At 44.4% G+C, this 17,858-nt stretch overlaps 1 long non-coding RNA gene across 1 annotated transcript; it reads right to left on the bottom strand.

Moving 5' to 3' along the window:
- Window positions 1-7,722: 7,722 nt before the first annotated feature.
- Window positions 7,723-13,231, bottom strand: LOC310658567. The gene is made up of 2 exons (XR_014502373.1): window positions 10,455-13,231; window positions 7,723-9,892 (listed from the first exon to the last, which is right to left on the bottom strand). It is a non-coding gene; the product is annotated as an uncharacterized lncRNA (long non-coding RNA).
- Between the last annotated feature and the right edge of the window lie 4,627 nt (window positions 13,232-17,858).

Genomic DNA, 17,858 nt, shown 5'->3' with positions numbered 1-17,858 from the left:
GGGAAATGTGTGTGCGTCCTATGGGGCGAATGCAGGCTTTCGCTGAAGCCTGGAGAGCGAGAGGCGTCGGTGCGCACCAACACCTCTTGCTCTCCAGGCTCCAGGAAGCTATCCGCAAGCCTTGCGCACCTGGGGGGAGTTCCCCCGGCGCGCAAGGCTTGCAGGCGGCAGCCTGCAGCGCGGAGCACGGGGCGCCCTCCGGAGGACGCCCCGTGCTTCGCGCAGGTGTCCACAGCCTGCCGCCCAGTACGTGGGGCATCCTAAAGCAGAGCGCCCCTCGCGCCAGGCAGACATTGGCCAGCCCCACAAGCTCGGGGGACAGCGGGGAGGCGCAGCGCCGCCATCCCACTGTTCCCTGACCTGGTTTTGGGGGGGAAATAAAGGGGAATTTTTTTTTCCTTTATTCCCCCCCCCCCAAAAAAAAGTAGGTGCGTCCTATGGGACGGAGCGTCCTATGGGATGAAAAATACGGTACTTTAATGCAGTCTATTAAGCCAGACCCCCTGGCTGCAGGAGTGAGAGGGGAAAACCCGGCTCCAGCCCTAGCCCCCACCACTCCAGCGCCCAGAAGAGAAGCAGCAGCGTCGGGGAGTGAGCTTTCCCTGGAAGCAGCCCGGCTTGCTGCAACTACAGCCAATATCTGTGGAGCGCAATAAAGCTGAACAGGGTTGCTTCTCCTGAGAAAGAAAAGCAAGTGCCACGCACTGCGCTTCTTAAAATGTGTGTGGGCAAAGTCACATCCTGAGTAATCCCGCCTGAAGCACTTAACACTCCTAATGTTTATGGAAACCACCTATTTCACAAATGGTCTCCCGCAGCCTTTTGTTGAAAATCTTGAAACAAAAGGCAAAAAATTAATCTGTTCCTATATACTGGAACTGCCTTAAAAGGGGAGTGGGGATGGGACCTTTTGTGGGAATTAAAACTTCACATGCCGTGAAGAATCTATCGACTGTCTCCGAAGCACCACTAATCAATAGTAAGTTAATCTTCTTAAGCACCAGATAGGGTTGCTTAAAAGAGTACTAAAAGCTTTCCCTAGAGCATAAGTACTGAAGTTAGATGCCAATCATGCAAGTCAAATTACATCCTATGCAAATGGAAAGAGAACATTAAATTGCTTACTGGAGCTAGTCATGCCACAAGTCACTCACTGCTTCCTTGGCAATGAAGTCAGTTTCCAGTAGGGTAAGAACAGGGGTCAGCAAACTTTCAGCAGGGGGCCGGTCCATTGTCCCTCAAGACCTGGGGGGGGGGCAGACTATATTTTTTTTTGGGGGGGGGGGATGAACAAAATCCTATGCCCCACAAATAACCCAGAGATGCATTTTAAATAAAAGGACACATTCTACTCATGTAAAAACATGCTGATTCCTGAACCGTCCGTGGGCCGGATTTAGAAGGCGATTGGGCCCACTCCAGCTCCAGCTCCCAGGCCTTAGTTTGCCTACCCATGCGTAAGAAGATGTGGCAAACATGAACAAAGAGACAAAATAATTTGCCACTTGGTAGAGTAGAGTTTGCACAACATGACACCTAGACTGCCCCCCCCCTTGCCGGATACCTGCCTCTTGCCCTCTGAATGCTGATGGGCAGTAGGAGTTTTGTGGTAGTGTTTGGCATTAAGATAGCAACTATTGATCATAAATATTCTCGGGTTTTGGATGTGGAGGTAGAAGAAAGACAAAAGATTCAAACCTGGCTATCTTCATGCAACTTGAGCTAAATATGGCTTTTAAATGACAAAGTGTAGAAATCTTTGGGACTCGGAAGTCTGTGAGGATGATAAGCAGTGCTATGCCTCAAAAAACTAGAATTAATAAAAATTATTCATTAGAAAAACTGGTGATATCCAAGGTTGGTCAAACTCTTGAGTGGATAAATTGAAATCATTGGAATTACGTCCATTGATTTTGATGACCTGCACATCATCCACAAGAACTGGGTTAGACTGTCTCCTTCCCGACAACAGAGTGCTAAATGTTTCCAAAGGGACCTTTGGGGAAATAGGGCTATCTTGGGTCAGATTAAAAAATGGTTTTTTCAAAGAATTAAAGGTGGTTTGAAAGATAGATTGCTGCATGTTTGTGTGTGTGTGGTTTGTGTGTGTGTGTATACACGCACATGCACACACACACACGCACACACACACACACACACACTATCCTCCTTTTGACTCTGCTTAAATGGGTTTTGCAGGATTTTATATTGGTTGCAAAAAACCAGCTTGATAAGAGGCAACAATGGAATCAATGAAATATCTGTCTTTCTTGGAAACAATTTCTCCAACCACTTCCAGCTTTTAAACTATTGTCTTTCTCCAACCTTGGAAATCAGTCTCTATTTTCCACTTTCTTTCATCTGACATTTGGTTGTAATGAGACACCATGGTGATACATTTCAGCTCTTCACAGTTGTCCCCTTGCAACTGAAGGAGCTGTCTTCTACATCAACCCCAGTCATACCACTGGCCCTTCCTCCAAACCAAATAGTTTTATTTAAATTGTGTTTATATATTTGATCTATTTGTATGCTGGCTTTAAGAGTCAAACCCTGTTAAGGTGGCTTCTGTTAAATAATACAAATACAATATCATCAAAAAATTACAGACATTTAATAAGCCGGTAGCAATAAACATCCAGCCCCCCGCCCCCCCTCACACATATATAGCCAAAATCAACTGCAGCAAGAAAAAATAAATTCAAGGAAAGGCCAGTGTGAGCAGGTAAGTTTTTAACCCTTTCCTAAAGTCCTGAAATGTTGTGGTCTGAAGGAACCCAGATGGTAAAGAGCTATGGTGACAATACAGAGAATGCCCTTTTATACTCATCAGTTTAATTGCTCTGGGTGTCAGGCAGGTGAGAATGACTTAAAGGTGTGGGCAAGCTGGAATGGAAGCAGGGAATAATAGAGTTTCATTAAAATTTAATTGTGTGATGAGAAAGTGTATTCCAGAGGAGGTGCTTCAGAACTTTTGTATTCTGGAAAGAGGGGCAGTTGCCTATTATCTGTGTGCAACATGGTTCATGTTTTTTGTTTTGCATCTCACCTGCCAAATCTCTTTTTTGGTGGATATACATCTCACCTGCCCCATTTTTGCCGTTTCCCAGTTATTCCAATACTATGTGGTGTCCCTTCACGAGTCTGTTGGGAGACTTCCATGTAGTATTTAAGAGTTTGTACCTCACATCTTGGAAAGTTTAGTGCTTTGTTATTTTCATGCCTTCCTAAAATTGGATTTTTTAAAAAAAAAATGCTGCCTCATTGGGAGATGAGAGAGAGAGAGAGTTCTAAGTAGTGTTTGTTTGAATCAAAAAACTGCATCTGAACTATCTTCTGCAAAAGGGGGAGTGACACGGAAAGAGCTAAGATTGGTGGAAGTGAGTGGGCAGCTGGAAGTACCAAGGCTTTAGAGTAAAAGTACTGGCAGTACTCCAGGCATTGCAATAGGTGACCTTATGTACGATTTACCTGGGATACACTTGGAGTTACAATGCTGGAGGTGACACTGATTTTCTGGTTTGAACTTTGCTTTGGGAGAGGAGAGCACAGTCAGCAAGACTGACCTGAAAGCAGCTTCCCTCACCAATGGGGCCATTGAAGTTCTGGGTTACTGAACAACTTCCATCCCTTCTGATTTTGAGGGAAGGGGTTTAGATTTCGTTTTCTGCTCTGCTTTGACCCTCTCTGTTCTCTATTCACTTTTCTAGCCCTTGCATCCAACTGAGCTTCTTAGTCTGAACAACTTACCAAGTAACCATGCAACCTTTCTCTCGCTCCTTGTCTCATGTTTTCTACCATATATTACTTCTGGCCATTATGAACCTTGGCTGCTTGCCCCTGCATTGGGCTCTTCACATGAGGCCTTGTTAGATCCTACACCCAGTGTTTGCAGGGCAGCGGCTGAAGAAGGAGCCAAAAGGGGTTTCTTGTGTGTGTGATTCTTGTGGCTGATTAGCTGCTTTCCCTGGTCAAAGGTCAGAGGGGGCAGGGTTTCTGTTGAGGCAGGTGATTAGCTGTGGGAGGAGCTTATCAGTGTTTGCAGGGCAGCGGCGCGCGCCGATAGGGTTTGAACCATCTTTTAGATTTAGGGGAGCTAGTCTCAAGCCCAACGACACATTCTCAAAATGGAGGGGGAGGGAACAGCTGCAGTCGCCTGCGGGTCCTGCGCAATGTTTGCCATCTTGCCAAAGGTTGCAGGCAGCTTTACGTGCAGCAATTGCATGTTGATTGCCCTCCTAAAAGATAAAGTCCAGCAACTGGAGGAACGTGTAGCTACGCTCCAAAGAATTAGAGAGCTGGAGCTCTTCTTGGAAGCAACAGAGCACACCGTCTCCACCAAGGAGGAGACAGGGGACTCCCCTGAGAAGGAGGCTAGTTCACCAACACAGGAGCCCGATATGTGGAGAAACGTGACTCAAAGAAGTAGGAGGCCCAGGGTTCGCTCTGATTGTCTAGAAATACACAATCGCTTTGAGGTCCTCTCCAATAGCAAGGAAGACGAAGAGCAGACTCCATTTGAGGATCTCTCCCTCATTACAGTCGATCACGTATATGAAGATGAGCAGCAAAGTCAGTCCTCAGGGAATGTGCAGGCGACCTTGGAACGGACCGCTCACGGAAGAACCCTGACCAAACCTAAGAGAAGGCGTGTAGTGGTGATAGGGGATTCCCTACTGAGGGGAACAGAAGCAGTGATCTGTGGGCCTGACAAGATGTCTCGGGAAGTGTGCTGTCTCCCCGGGGCTAAGATCCAAGATGTAACTGAACGACTGCAAGGAATCATAAAACCCACTGACAAATACCCCTTCCTCTTGGTTCATGTGGGAACCAATGACACTGCAAGCAATAGCCTCCAGAAGATCAAAAGAGACTACGAGGCTCTGGGCAGGAAACTGAAGCAATTAAATGCACAAATCGTCATCTCATCTGTCCTCCCAGTTGAACGACGTGGCCCAGGGAGAGAGAGGAAAATAGTGGAAGTAAACAGCTGGCTTCGCAAATGGTGTAAACAGGAACGGTTTGGATTCTTAGATCACGGACTGCAGTTTCTTGAGGATGGACTTCTGGCAAGCGATGGGCTGCACCTCACAACGGTTGGGAGGAATGTTTTTGCCAAAAAACTAAGAAACCTCATCAGGAGGGCTTTAAACTGACTAATGTGGGGGAGGGAGACAGTGCTCCTGAAGGTAGGAGTCTATTAATTGATGAAGATGATCATCCAAATGTCATAGACCAAATGGAGCAAACAGCAAGCAGACCTAGTGGTGGGAGGAAAAAATCCTTAAATAAGAGACACGGGGGAATGACTAATGGACTTCAGTGTCTGTACACTAATGCACAAAGCATGGGAAATAAACAAGATGAGCTTGAGCTCTTGGTACAGCAAACTAAATATGACATAATAGGCATCACTGAAACCTGGTGGGATAAGTCCCACGATTGGAATGTAAAAATGGAGGGATACAATCTATTTCAGAGAAACAGACCAGACAAGAAAGGAGGAGGAGTGGCGTTATATGTCAGGGATGTGTATACCTGTGAAGAGATCCAAGATTTAGAACCTCAAAGCCAAAGTGAGAGCATTTGGGTCAAAATTAAGGGAGAGAAGAATAACAGTGACCTCATTGTGGGAGTTTACTATAGATCCCCAAGCCAAACGGAGGACATAGATGATGCCTTCCTGGAACAGATGGCCAAGCATGCAAAAGGAAGGGAGATAGTAGTAATGGGGGACTTCAATTACCCAGATATTTGTTGGATGTCAAACTCAGCCAAGAGCATAAGGTCAAACAGATTCCTCACTGGCCTTGCAGACAACTTCATTGTCCAGAAAGTGGGAGAAGCAACAAGAGGAACAGCCATTTTAGATCTGGTCCTAACCAATGTCGATGACCTGGTTAATGGGGTAGAAGTGGAAGGATCATTAGGCGCAAGTGATCATGCTCTTCTGAAGTTTACTATACAACGGAAAGGAGCAGCCAAGCATACTAGGACTCAATTTCTTGACTTTAAGAAAGCCGACTTCATAAAACTTAGGGAAGTGCTGGGTGAGATCCCATGGACAGTAATACTAAAAGGAAAGGGAGTTCATGATGGCTGGGAGTTTGTTAAGAGGGAGATAGTAAAAGCACAACTTCAGGCAATACCAATGAGACGGAAACATGGAAGGTGCCTAAAGAAGCCAGGGTGGCTATCTAAAGAACTTTTAACTGAGTTAAGATTAAAAAAGGATGTGTACAAAAAATGGAAAAGGGGGGAAACCACCAAAGAGGAATTCAAACAAATAGCCAGCACGTGTAGACACAAAGTCAGAAAAGCTAAAGCACAGAATGAACTCAGGCTTGCTAGAGAGGTTAAAAGCAACAAAAAAGGCTTCTATGGGTATGTTCGTAGCAAAAGGAAGAACAAAGAAACAGTGGGGTCACTCAGAGGAGAAGATGGTGAAATGCAAACAGGGGACACAGAAAGGGCTGAACTCCTCAATGCCTTCTTTGCCTCAGTCTTCTCCGATAAAGAAAACAATGCCCGACCTGAAGAATTTGGAGGAAATGATTCAGCAGAGGAAACACAGCCCAGAATAACTAAGGAGATAGTACAAGAATACTTGGCTAGTTTAGATGTATTCAAGTCTCCAGGGCCAGATGAACTGCATCCAAGTGACACCTGGCTTGAGAGCAGTACATGTGAAAAGGATCTAGGAGTCTTGGTTGACCACAAACTTAACATGAGCCAACAGTGTGACGCGGCAGCTAAAAAAGCCAATGCAATTCTGGGCTGCATCAATAGGAGTATAGCATCTAGATCAAGGGAAGTTATCGTGCCACTGTATTCTGCTCTGGTCAGACCTCACCTGGAGTACTGTGTCCAGTTCTGGGCACCACAGTTCAAGAAGGACACTGACAAACTAGAACGTGTACAGAGGAGGGCAACCAAAATGGTCAAAGGCCTGGAAACAATGCCTTATGAGGATCGGCTAAGGGAGCTGGGCATGTTTAGCCTGGAGAAAAGGAGGTTAAGGGGTGATATGATAGCCATGTTCAAATATATAAAAGGATGTCACATAGAGGAGGGAGAAAGGTTGTTTTCTGCTGCTCCAGAGAAGCGGACACGGAGCAATGGATACAAACTACAAGAAAGAAGATTCCACCTAAACATTAGGAAGAACTTCCTGACAGTAAGAGCTGTTCGACAGTGGAATTTGCTGCCAAGGAGTGTGGTGGAGTCTCCTTCTTTGGAGGTCTTTAAGCAGAGGCTTGACAACCATATGTCAGGAGTGCTCTGATGGTGTTTCCAGCTTGGCAGGGGGTTGGACTCGATGACCCTTGTGGTCTCTTCCAACTCTATGATTCTATGATTCTATGAGAGATCCTGGCCAAGGTCTGACAGTGGGGCAAAGGAGTGCAGGGAAATCAGGGGAGGGAGGACTCATCATCCCTCTCAGCATGCAGGTCCCCCCACATTTATACATGTGTCCTCATCATGTTCATCTTACCGCTTGTCCAGTCTTCTAATTTGGTTAAGAAACATTCTGCTTTTCTAATGACTCGCCACCAGATGGCGCTGTTGCAGCATAGCAAGTGCTGTGACCTTGTCCCTTTAAAAATAAATAACCCTCCCGATGGGATTGCACAAGAAACTAAAGGTTATTGATATGAAATGAAAGAGAGAGAGAGAAGCATACTGTTTTGACACTAATCCAGCCAAAGCTTTGCAACCAGCTGTCTTGGAATGGTTTTTATTTTCTTTAACTGAAAGGCAGTAAAAAATTGATTGTAAAGAAATAAACCTCCCATTAGCAAACAATCACACTTTCTTTCCTTTTATATGCCAGTAGAACCAGCATGATGGATGATCAGGCTAGAGTCTTAAGACTCTACATTCTGGTCCACTTCTTCTCGAGTTTGTTTAGTATGGATGACTGAGCAGTTTCAAGGATAATGAATTATAGAAAAAAGTCTTTGTGCCACAAGTGAAAAGGATTGCAACCCCAGGGACTGCCAGTCTGGATAAGAAGGATCTAGGCTTGTCAAAACCAATCTGCATGGGGAGCAAAATATTTTCCCCTGAGAGATATGTAGCGGCAACCATGGGCGTAGCCAGGATTTTTGTTGTGGGGGTAGGCCTTTTGTTGGGGGGGGGCAGAACTTAAGTTAGCTATATGTTTTCATTTATTTTTATTGATGGGGGGGGCAGCTGCCCCCCTCTCCCCCGGCTACGCCCATGGCGACAACTGCAAACTGCATTGGCAAAGGATCTACTTCCCTGCCCAAAAGGACATTATTCTGCACTCTCCCATGCAGAAAGTGTTCTGCATTTAGCCCAAATTATATAAATGAGTGTTTTGACAGATAGTACTAAGTCACAGAAGCTTAAGTGCTCTTTTCTCCTGTATTGTGTGTTCATTTAAAGTGCAGTGAAAGGGACCTTTATCCCATTTATCACGCAAGTGCTCTTGTAGCCCTATAAAAAGAAGGAAAATGGTTCCAAGGCTATCCCTTTCCTCTGCAGCAGAGATGGGCAACCTGTGGTTCGCCATATGTTGGTGATGGTTTATGATTGATTTAAAGAAAAGAATGCCAGATTCCTAAATCCAAACACGGGGTAGAATACTTTCTGGAAAGAGAGAGCCTCAGCAGAGATTTTAAAATGCAAAACACGCAGCAAAGTAAATCATGGAAATATAGGCTCTTAGACATTTTAAATATCTCATTCTAAGTTGCTTACAGCGACTTTCCCTTTCTACCCTCTTAGCATTGAATAGATTACACAGTTTGGTAAGTTTAAAAGAAGTGTACTTACAAAAATCATCAACAGTCATATTCATGTGTTTTTCCATACAGCAGCAAAGAAAGCCAGGTTACAAAATAATGGTAAAAGTTTCTGAACATGCATTCAAGACTTGGAGCAATCCGCTCACAGATCCTGCCTAGTTGGATTCATATGGTGGAAGATAATGAACAGCAGAACGAAGGCAAATATAATAAAATAACTTAGGAAAGTAAACTGCCTTTACCTTTAGCTTTACCTAAGCCTATGGCATTTAAAAAATTCAATACAAACTAAAAGATGAGGATTAGACCCACAGTCTTGGGGTGCTACTTAATTCAGCTTTGTTACTGGAGGCCCTCATGATGTGCTTTGCAGTGTCTTTTCGCCACCTGGTGTTGCCATGCCAGCCGTGGCCTTTTTGGACAGAGACAGCTTAGCCACAGTGATCCAGCTCTGGTCATTTCCAGACGAGATCACTGCAACATGTTTGGTGCATAGATTACATACCTGCATTACCTGTGTATATACAATATGTGTGAATATGTTGCAGACTTCTCAAACTTCATTTGGTTTGGAATATTATCATTATATATATTTATTAAATTCCTATCCTGCCCTGCCTCCCAAAGGAACCCAAGGTGGAAAACAACAAAGTAGTAAAACAAAAGAATTAAAAATTACAGTGCTACCTCTGGTTACGAATTTAATTTGTTCCGGAAATCCGTTCTTAAACTGAAACAGTTCTTATCCTGAGGCACGCTTTCGCTAATGGGGCCTCCCACTGTGCGCGCCTCCAGCATGTAATTTCTGTTCGCATCCTGGGGCAACGTTCACAACCAGGAGCAGCTACTTTCGGGTTAGTGGAGCTCGTAACCTGAAGCATTCGTAACCAGAGGTACCACTGTAAATAAAAGCACATCATACAGTCACCAACTGGCACCAGGCCTAGCAAACATATCATGGCTGCCTGTTTCCAAGCATAATTGCAAGTGCGGATACTTGCTGTTTAATGATCTATGGGGCTTTAGGTCTGGTTACCTCTAGAGCTGCCTTTTCTCACATCTACCAGCTGATGTGTTAAGATCTTTGTAAACAGCTCTTCTCCAGGTGTCTCTGCTACCTGAGGTGCATCAGGGGACATGGGAGTGACCTGTTCAACTGTAACAACTCCACTTTCCCCAGGAAGCTTAGCCTGGCACTCTGTGTCTTTTGGTACTTCATGAACCCTTCTTATTTTCCTTAGACGTTTAAAAATACTGTATTGTGTTTAATCAACCTCTTGTGGTTGCTGCATTAATTCAGTCCTGCTGCTGTTACCATTGTTGTGTTTTTGGTGCGTGTGCTTCCTTTTTATAGTCAGATTGTTTTCAAAATGTTGTAATAGCTGCCCTGGGATTATTTTGTGCTGAAGGTGTAGGATATAAATACAAATAAATAATGAAAACGTCTGCCTGCCATTAGCTACCAGCCCTAAAATCTAGTATCCCCTCAAAACCTCAGTCAGTTTTTTACCACAAACTCCATTTTTTGGCCACTGCCCCTTAAGTGTGTACCTGACATTTTGAGTCATTAACACTAAAAATGCTTTAAATGTACTATGTGATTTTAACATTGTTTTGTTGAGCTTTCAGCCAATCGGTTGAGGCTGTAAGCTAAACTGCTAATGAATGTAACTAAAGTACCTTTACTGGACAGCGCTTCCAACTGTGAGGGACCAATTTTATAGCAAGGAAATGGAAACTGTTAACAATGCAACATCAGACTGCATCTGAAATGGAGCTGGGTTAGGACTGAGGAGCAATTCTCATTGATTGTGCTACTTAAGCAGTGGTCATCAACATTTTTGGAATTTTGAGGGAATGTTGAAGCCACCAGTCACAAAATGGCTGCCACAAGGCGCCGTGGCTTGATGCAAAATGGCTGTCATGAGGGCATGGCTTGACACAAAACTGGGAATACTCTTATTCCTATGTAGCAAAGCATCAACTAACTGATTGGTTGACTTGGGAAATTCCCACTCAGTGATGAAGTTCGCTGGGCAATTTTCAGCCAGCCATTCTCTCAGCCCAACCTATGAGGATATAATGATGTGCAGGAAGAACTATGTATATATAGCACCTTGAGCTGCATGGAGGATATTATTATTATTATTATTATTATTATTATTATTATTATTATTATTACACTAAAAAATAAATATGCCCTTCTGGGCAGAAAAGAAATGAGACAAGCCTTAAGGCAAGTGGGGATGGCATTCCCTTTGCCTCTTCCTCCCCAACACTCAATCAACATACAAGAAACAAAGGGAAGCCAACCCTCTCCCCTCTTCTTTCCACCCCATCAAAATATTCTCCAGAGCAAGGAAAAGAAGGAAGGTAGAGCCATCCCTGCTTCACTCCCCACCCTATGCCATCTAGGGCAAGAAAAGGGGGGGGAGTACCCTCACCATGTACAGTGGTACCTCCGGTTACAAACACCTCAGGTTACAAACACTTCTGGTTACAGACTCCGCTAACTCAGAAGTAGTACCTTGGGTTAAGAACTTTACCTCAGGATGAGAACAGAAATTGTGTGGCGGCAGTGGGAGGCCCCATTAGCTAAAGTGGTACCTCAGGTTAAGAACGGTTTCAGGTTAAGAACGGACCTACAGAACGAATTAAGTTCGTAACCAGAGGTACCACTGTATTTCCCTCTCCACAAATGAAAATGATATCCAGTGCTAGAAAAACGAGGAAAGTAAACCGAGAGGCCAGCGGGAAACCAACCATGCCACTTATCTGTCCCCCAGAGGAGAGAAGGAGTTCACTGCCCTACCAACTGGAGTAAAAAGGGAGGCCCTTTCTACTTCCAGAACTGCTTGGCATGCAGAACAATACCTATAGTTTCCCAGAGCGTTACTGGATGCCCCAAATCTCTTTCATTTTGCACAGAAAGCCAGTCAAATAATATATACGCTTCTATTTTTGAAGCGTCCCCCTCCCCTAAAACATTACTCCCTTGGGAATTAAGTGAAATTTAGATTTATGCCTAAAACTGCACCCAGCACAATGGCAGGATGTTCTGAACTTTTGTCAAAATTTCTACTTCAGACATTAGGCTGTTTGATTGCTGTAAACCACTTTGGGTGTTTAGGAGGCGTCTCTGATGACAACGAAAAGTCCCCTGCCCTCTTCTGCACCTGGTTGATCTGCAGACAGGAGCTAGAGCTATTTGCCTTGGTGTTGGTTGATTCAGCAACAGCCAGCCCAGGGAGTGGAGTGGATGAGCAGAAAAGCTGGTCACATGTAGCTTCTTTAAGCAGGCATTCTCTTGCTCCTGACCATCTGTCACTCCCTCTCTGTTCAGCTGATGGGGCGATTCCAGGGGTGTTAGATTCCCTATTCACTATGGTGCAGTTTCCACCAACATCCTGCTCTGGTCGCCCTGGGTGGGAATGGCAGTGGAGTGACCTTTCTAATATTACTACGAGAGAGAGGGGACTGCCAGTACTGCGGGGAATGGGGATTAAGGAGACACACCAAAGTCAGGAAGGGGGGATGGGTGGTGGCTGAAATGAGGAGGTGTACAACCTTCGGTGTTTGAGGAAAAATCTTCCCCAGCAGAGATAAGTGCCAGCTCAGGCGACCATACTTGCTGCTAGGATGATGAGGCACCTCCAGAGTCTGACCTGGACGTCAGAATCTCCAGGTTTACCTCAGCTTTTTAGTGTTGCTGGTTGTCTAACGAAGTTACAGTGAAGGAATTCTTGTACTCCTTTCAACAAAACTTTGCAATATCTTATTCCTCTGCTTGGCACTATGAGAAGAGCTAGAGGAGAAGGGGGGCGGCGGCAAGAGATGAGCTATAAAAATAGCTTTGTCCGATGGCTGCGGCTGTTCCACTCACTGCCTGTAATCCACCCTGTGGCATCCTGGCTGCCATGTGCACTGTGTGTTACATAATGGGAGACACTCGGGCATCACTTCAGCCTCAGAAAAGGGAAAGGGAAAGAGTGACGTGACATTTACACGGCTTGCGCTTCCCAATATGTTCCTCCAGCTGGGCTTTCCAAAGCATGTCAGTGCTGAGCTGCTTTCAGAGGGGTTGATAGGCACCCAGAGAGCGTGAAAATAAAGCATTTCCATTTTGCACCAGAGGGCAGTGGCGGTTGACGTGGGTAGGGGCAGTAGAATGCTTTGCTCGAGAATGAATATAATTTGAGGGAGCAGGAAGAGAGTCAAAGAAAAAAAAAAAGCTCTAAGGTGTCCTGTTAGGAGTATTTGCTGTGGAAAGATTAAGCCATTGGCAAGTGTCCAGGAACTAGGTTGCTTTGAATGAACAAGCCATTTTATAGTCTATAAAATATAGTACTAACTGCCACATGCTCAAAATAGGTTTCAGTGTTTGGAAAGGGAGGGCTTAGTTGGAATAATACATGGGGATTTGCTCGTGTGGGGAGGTTTGCGTGCATCCCCAAAGGAGTTAGGGCTGTGTACATACCATACATTTAAAGCACATGACTTCCCCCTGAGATACCAGATAACTGTGGTTTGTTGAGGGTGCTGTGAATTATAGATCTGTAAGGAGTATAGTTCCTAGGATTCCTGGAGTGAGTGTGTGTTTTAAATGTGTGGTGTAAAATTGGGCCTTTCTTGTGTCAGAACAACTGGCCAGTGACCTGCAGAGAGTCCTGTCTTACACACTCACTCAAACACGCACACACAAATACACACACTCCAAGCCTACTGCCTCCTCACATTTTGCCATATGGTTTTCAGCAGAGTGGAGTACCAAAAAAGAAAAAGAAAAAATACTGCTTCTCAGCTTCACTTTTGGCTGATATCTCCTCCCAATGTCAAGCAGCACAAACTTCTGTGAGGCTTCGTGCCAGGAATACTCAGCTGCAACAAAAGGGGTTCCCTCTTCTGTGTTTCTCTCCTGGAAGTTTTTATTGAGCCACTCGTCCTAATTCATCCTTTGAAGAAGGATCTGGAACTGGTAAGTACTGAGTAAAAAACAGGCCAGTAAGGAAGTTCCAGAAGTCCATATGGGGCAGAGAGATGGGGTTGAGTCCAGAAACTCTCCAATCATGGATCATGGAATATTTGGTCAATTAATATATAGAAGAACAGTACCAGAGTAGTATAAAAAGGGCAATTGGTGAGCACTCCAATATTACAGTAGGGCAATTCCTTTATTAGGAACAACCCAAATGACCTGCTAAACACTGGCCTCTTCCCATGCAGTTGAAACTAATGTTTTGTTGGCAAAAGGTAATCCAGTTTGGGTTGCACGTAAATGTCTACGGCCAGACTCTCTTGGGCCTGCAGTGATGAATCATTTTATTTTAAAATTTAATATGCATGTGTTTGAACAACATCTGTGGAATCAGACCTGCACGCATACTATACAAGGAGAAACAGCAGGGCTCTGTCGATGGCAATCAAAGGACCAAACGCTGAGTGTTTACTTCGTCCCGGATGCCTTGTCTGAGATCAACAGTGACTGTAGATTTTCTCATTGTTCCATTGGAATAATATATATCGATTAGTCAACAGAAGTGAGTCCAGTGTGCATATAGTTCAAGTGGTTTTGTTCATTTCATTTAAATCCTCTGGTAGTGTTGGGTGGGAAGCGAAAATACAATTTGCAAGTAGGCCAGTCTTGGTTGCAGTCTTTTTATCCCAGAGTTGATCATTTACATTAGTGGGGAGGTGAAGACAGCTTTTTCAGGGCTGGGGCCACCTTTAGGCCACACATACCTCATGGGGCCCACTTATTCATAGCTTAATATATATTTGTATGTGGTTGTGTTGTTTTTGCAACCTGTGTAGTTCAAGCTGTGACCCAGTAGTGGGTTCCAAACCTGCAGCAATTACCTAACGATGTTAGGTAATTGGGTTGGAGTTGCAGCCCTAGCTTCTGAAATAGGTAAGAGGAGCCTATGGCCTTCCAGTTGTTGTTGGACTGCATCCCTGTCCATTGGCCATGCTGGCTGTGGATGATGGGGAGCTGCAGAGTCTGACAACATCTGGAGGCCTCTGTTCTAGAAGGCTTAAAGGATGAGGACTGGTGACTCTATAAGAATGTTTCAGCCCTTCTAAAGTAAATATTATTTAGTGATATAGTTAAATTACCCTGGCATAGTGCTTTACAGGAACCTTTGCTCTGCTCTATTCTCATTGGTTATGACAAGGAGAGACTCAAATGACTGGAGAAACTTTCCTGAGCAAGTTGGATTATGAGCAGCTACTTAAGTTTTCTTATGTTTAAATATTGCTTTACAGAAACAGCTGCCTCTGAGAGGACTTTGATGAGGCCCCAGAGAAGGGAAGTGGGGGGTGATGTAGGATGGTTTGTCCCTCCTGAATATTGTTGCCTCATTGGATTTATAAATAACATTCTCAATACCTTGGTTGCTAATTGTTTGTTAAGTATTTCCAGAAAGAATGAAGCAATTTCCAAGAACTATCATCATTGGCAAGGGAGATAGTTTGCTATGGAAGCCTTTTCTCCTTCCATATGCCAGTTGTTCTCTACATTTCCAGTAATTTTTATTAATTGTCCAAGATCCTCTCTCTGTGCCTAAGAAGAAAAATAGGCATTTACAACCTTAAGTAGTGCCATGGATATGATATGAGGTGCTCCTCATAGGTAGTTTCAAATGCTTGGGAACAGTGACCCCAATCAGCAACTGTGCATGGCAGAGAGGCTGCAGTTACTGGAATGTCTCCAGGAAAGAAGGGTAGTAAGGGGTGTCAAATGCAACAGTCAACCTGGCAATTCCCCATTAATTCAGCAGTGAGGTTGCCAGCCTTTTTTTCCAGCAAGGTTTTTCAGCCTTTATCAGATGCATTAAAGGCATAAATTCAACATTTCAGCCTTTTCCTAGTATGGAGATACAGTATTAGGAAAGCTCCTTCTCCTCCTTTTTCCTCCAGGTTAATGTTTTATTATTAATTCAATAAATATGTTAAGAGCCAGTGGCTTAAAAACTTCAGCACATAACAAAGATACCAACAAGTCTCAATATCTGTAGACCCACCTGTCCTCCAGTTATCTGTTCCCTCTCCATGCTCCAGTAACAACACGATTGAAGTTATGCACAAGCCACCTTATGCTGTGCTATTCAAGAGAAACCAACATGAGAATAAAAGCAAGCTAAAATAGAGGGGTTGGAAGTAAAAAGAAGCTCTATTTTCATTAGCTATTCCTCAAATGTTTAAGGAAAGACTAACATGTACAGTGGTACCACGGGTTAAGTACTTAATTCGTTCCAAAGGTCCATTCTTAACCTGAAACTGTTCTTAATCTGAGGTACCACTTTAGCTAATGGGGCCTCCCGCTGCTGCCACGCCGCTGGAACACGATTTCTGTTCTCATCCTGAAGCAAAGTTCTTAACCTGAGGTACTATTTCTGGGTTAGCGGAGTCTGTAACCTGAAGCGACTGTAACCTGAAGCGAATGTAACCCGAGGTACCACTGTATTACTAAAGCTTAGCAGACTGCTGTTTTTGATAGGTCTCCCATTCTTTTACCGCTTGGCTCTCTCTGCCTCTAGGGTGGGGGGAGATCAGAAGGAAAGCTGAGCAGCTCTGCCACCACAGAAGCATCCCTTACCTGGATTGCTTCTCCAGCAGTTGTGAGAGTGTTTCCGCTGCCTGAGGCTGCTGCTTCACCTTGCCTCATGGGTGGGCTGGCTCTGGTTTCAAATGTGATTTAAAGGTGTAGTGTGAATGCAGCGTGTTTCATACATGTTTTACATCCTAGGCGGCAGTCTGTGCTAGCTGTGGCTTTGTTGTGGTCCTTGGATGACCCAGTAAGATGGGTCTATCCAGATTTCCAAGAAGGCTGAGCTGCCTCTCTGGACAGGGATCAAGTAAGGGTAGAAACACAAAACAGATGACATGCAGGGAATGAGTTCTTTCAAGTATGTGCTGGGCACAATCCTGTTATGAGCTCTTCCAAACTACTTTTTCTCTTTTTCTTTTGCATGATCTGTTACAGATAATCTCACGATGGCTCTTTCAGACTGCATCTGGTGAACTATTGCTGCTTAGTACTCTAGATTTTTTTTTCTTCCTTACCTGCCCCGCCTTGTTCACAAAACTTGCACCTCAGTTAGGATACTCCTGTAACATCAGTAGTAGTTATATAGAAGAGGACATTTTGGCAGGAGACAGCTTTCATCTAGGGTTGGGGGCAGGAGGAAAGGGTGAATTTGTTGGCATTTATTCCAACTTTGGACCTGGTCACATTTGCATCATTAGTTACAAACCTTCCTATTGCCTTTCCCCATCCACAAACCCACCCACCTAAATAGCAACAATCTCGAAGTGCCTTTGAGTGACTGCTCCTCTTACTGTGCAATCTTAGGCGTGCTTACCTTAGAACCAAAGGCCCTCTTGGAGCCGGAAAGATGGACATTGAATTGCAACCTTAATGTAAAACAAGTGTATTTCTTATTCCCTTGATGAATTGTATGTTCTTTGGCATCCTGGCTAGCTAATGTTTCAAACTGGAAAAGAGAAAACAGCATCTCTTCTATGTGACAAAAGTATTTTCGCTTGGGAATCCACGGGCTGTTTTTAATTTGAACACATTGTCTTGCTTCTATTACATGAAACACTTCTGCTGAGGAATTGCCTTTATTCAGTATGTGTGACCCTCTTAAAAAGCTTTTGAATGGTCTTTTTTTGGGGTGGGCAGAAGAGCAGGTGGGGGAAGAGGCAGAAGAAGTAAATCGGCTGCTAAATCTTCACCTCTGTAAGCCAACATGACCTTTCAGTTGGCCAAGTGTGCAGAATAGAGGCCACAGGACTCAGCCAATATTTGGGCAAAATGACACCAGTCAAATCTGATCCATTGGGCAGGTATGTATTCTAAAGATTCAAACCATGGCCACGAAATATATCTCTGTTGAGAAGACGACAGGTGAAGGGTTAACTTGCAGCAGCAGCCACATGCAGCAAAGGGCTCTCCTCTCTCTGCCTGCCAGCTCCTGGAGACTAGCAGAGAGTTAAGGAGCTGGGAGTCTGACGTCAAGAGGGCCAGAATAGAAGACTCTATTTATAGGGCTGTTCCAAAGGGAATGGGAGACGCACAGA

The sequence above is a fragment of the Podarcis tiliguerta genome (assembly GCF_965153285.1).
Source record: "Podarcis tiliguerta genome assembly, chromosome: 10".
Lineage (NCBI taxonomy): Eukaryota > Metazoa > Chordata > Lepidosauria > Squamata > Lacertidae > Podarcis > Podarcis tiliguerta.
This window is presented reverse-complemented; position numbering and strand designations above follow the sequence as displayed.